The following is a 3,611-nucleotide window of genomic DNA, read 5'->3' as shown; positions in this document are numbered from 1 at the left end:
AATGATGACAGGAACAGATACTAAATTCTGATAAAGGTTAAAAATATGTACTATATCCTTTTTTTCTTAAAAAAAAACTGTATTATTTTCCTGTATGTGAAGTAATAGTCTGAAGCAAATTATTTCTAAATGCTTAGTAGCTTAAAAGGAAGAAAGATATACAAACAAATAACAGATACAAAAATACAAAAAGGAAAATACATTCTAGAGATAAAAAAGCATAATGTCAACAGCTAAATATGTTGAAGAAAAAAACTGAAAATAATTGAACCTGCTCAGAAGACTCAAGCAAATAAAACAAGATGCATTATAGAAGAAACAAAAGGAGAGAGAGGTTTAGAAGGGACTTTCAGTGATGGCAAAGTTAAGGAAGTTTGCAAACCCTTTTCCTTCAACACCAGTGGTTGTTTTTTGCTATTGAGTTGTAGGAATTCCTTATATACAGTTGACTGTACTTTTGGAGGAATGCAAAATGATTCGGTCTCTATGGAAAACAGTATGAAGTTTCCTCAAAAAGTTAAAAATAGAACTATGTGATTCAGCAATTCCACTTCTGGGTATTTATTTAAAATAATTGAAATCAGGTTCTTGAATAGATATTAGCACTCTCATGTTCATTGCAGCGCAATTCACAATAGCCATGAAGTGAAAACAATCTAAATGTCCATCAGTGGATGAATAAATAAAGCAAATGTGGTGTATATGCACAATGAAGTATTATTCAGCCTTAAAAAAGAAGGAAATCCTGCCAAATCTGACAACATGAATAAACCTTGAGGACATTATCTTAAGTGAAAAAACAAGTGAATTAACAGAATGACAAATACTTCAAGATTCCACTTATATGAGGTATCTAAAATAGTCAAATTTATAGAAGCAGAGAGTAGAATTGTAGTTGCCAAGAGCTGGTGGGGTGGGAGTCGAGGGATGAGGGTATAAAGTTTCCGGTTATGCAAGAGAGTAAGTTTTAGAGATCTGCTATACAACATTGTGCCTTTAGTTAACAATACTGTATTGTACACTTAAACATCATGTTAAGTGTTCCTCCTACAATTAAAAAAAACTTGATAAAATTCTCAAAAACAACATCTAGAAATTAACCACAGGCAAATAATGAATTGAGAAATATTTGTTTATAAGACACAACTAAATGTTAGGTGAAAACAGTGGGAGTCTGTGGTATTCTTGTCTGGGGCTCTTTCCTTCTCTGTCATCTTTCCCCACTATTCCTCAGCCTGGTTAGCACAGTAATAAAACCAGGGCAGGGCTAGCTGTGAAAAAAACATTAGTTTCACTGCCAGAGTGGACTGGCTTAACTTGGAGTGGAGAGTAACAAAACCTAAGCTTGTTGGTGTTGTCAATAAAAATAGCAAATTTGGAAGAAGATGAATGGAGAAAACCTACAGTTCTCCTTGGCTAGGGTTATAGTCCTGTTTAGGGCAAGAAACAGATAAACTGATGAGCACAATATTTAACAGGGCAATCCTGGAAATGAGATAGCAACTCTTGAGCTAGATAAGCTCTGCACACCTTGCTGGCTGACTGGGAGTCTGTGTACTTAAGTAGGAAAGACCGAAGAGAGACTTATAAAAAGTAAAAGCCAGGGAAGACTTGAGATCTCAACCCATAGCTCCTTCCGCAGAGGGTGGAAACCTTATTAGCTTAAGATGTTTGGACACATTCTCTGATCAAGCATTTGTTGGCTGCTATGCAATCAGGATGACTCCTGGGAAACTAGGCAAAAAAAAAAAAAAAAAAAAAAGCAGAGACATCAGTTCCCACCATGCAAAGAAGTTTCCATAAATTAAGTCTAGGCAGGTCATTAAAAAGAAAAACAAACCAAAACAAAAAGCAGCAAAAATAACCCTCAGGAGGGGAAAAGAATCCGGAGTTGCTGAACATTTTCTAAGATAACTGGTTTTCAACAAAAATTTATGGAAAATTCGTAGAAACAAAAAAGTATTTTCCTAAGTATTTTTCCTTTACTCAGGAAAAAATAAACAGCCAATACAAATTGACTCTGAATGGGCACAGATGTTGGATTTAGCAGAAAAGACTCAAGTAGCTATTAGGAATTAAGGCAACTGTATAATTATGTTCAAAGAATTCAAGGAAATATGGTGTTGATGACTCAATAAATATAGAACATTAATGAAGAATAGAAGCCATAAACTAGAACCAAGTGGAAATTCTATAGTTGGAAAATACAGTGACCAAAATGAAAAGTTCACTGGTTAGGCTAGATAGGCAGATTTGAGATGGCAGAAAAATTAATGACTTTGTGGATATAGCAAAATAAGTTAACCAATCTGAAGAACAGAAAGAAAAAATTTTTTAGAAAAGATGAAGAGACCCTCAGAGACTCATGGGACAATATCTAAATGTACTAACATGCATGAAGTGGAGCATCAGAAAAAGAGGATAGAGAAAAAAAGTAGAAAAAAGAATCTGAAGAAATAATGGCTGAAAAATTTTCAAATTTAATGGAAAACATTAATCTACAGATTCAAGGATCTCAATGCATCTTAAGTAGGATACACAAATGAATACCCATTTGGACACATTGTTATCAAACTGATGAAGGTGGCAAGAGGAACTCCATGTTTAATAAGTGATTTCTCTTCAGAAACAGTGGAGACCGGAAGGAAATGAAATAATGTATTCCTAGTGCAGAAAGACATAAAAGACCTTGTCAACAAAGAATTTTATATTCAACAAAACTATTCTTCATACATGAAAAAGAAATTAAGATGATCCTATGTGAAGACTAAGAGAATTTGTTTCTAGGCCTGCCTTACAAGAAATACTAAAGGAAATACTTCTTTAGGATGAAAGGAAATGACACTAGATGGTAATGTGAACTTACAGAAAGAAATGAAGAGCACCATGTATAGTAAATATGTTGATAAATGTAAAAGTCTGTATAAATATATATTTTTCTTTTCATTTTCTTAATTTCTTTACAATATGATTTTTCAAACAATTATAATACTGTATTGTTTATTTTAGAATACTTAGGTGAAATATATGCATTTAGTAAAACAAAGGAAGAGGGAATCAATAGTGATATTGGAGCAAAATTGCCCTACTTTACTGGAATTAAGGTAATAATAACATGAAGCAAATTGTAAATAGTTCAGATGCATATTGTGATCTGCAGAGCAACCAGTAAGGTAATAAAGTATGTAGTTAAAAATAAACAGAAAAATTAAAACAATATACTAAAAATATTGATTTAGTACAAAACAAAGCAGTGAAAAAAAAGAGCAGAGGAATGAAAATGGCACGTTTACAAAACTAATAGCAACATGGAGATGTAAAATTAACTATATCAATAATTACACTAAATACAAGATTGGCTTAAGGTAAAAAGGTGTAGACTACAGAAACATGCTACAACATGGAAGTACCTCAAAAACATGCTCAGTGAAGGAATTCTGACACAAAAACCACAACTTGCTTGGTTCTATTTAAATACACCTTTCAGAAAAGGCAAATCTACAGAGATGGGAAGCAGATCAGTGGTTGCCTGGCTTTGAGAGCGAGATCAGGGCTTGACAGTAAGTGCATGTGAGGGATCTTTTTAGGGTAATAGAAATGTCCTTAAACTG

Source organism: Camelus dromedarius, chromosome 4 (assembly GCF_036321535.1).
Source record: "Camelus dromedarius isolate mCamDro1 chromosome 4, mCamDro1.pat, whole genome shotgun sequence".
Classification (NCBI taxonomy): Eukaryota; Metazoa; Chordata; class Mammalia; order Artiodactyla; family Camelidae; genus Camelus; species Camelus dromedarius.
This window is presented reverse-complemented; position numbering follows the sequence as displayed.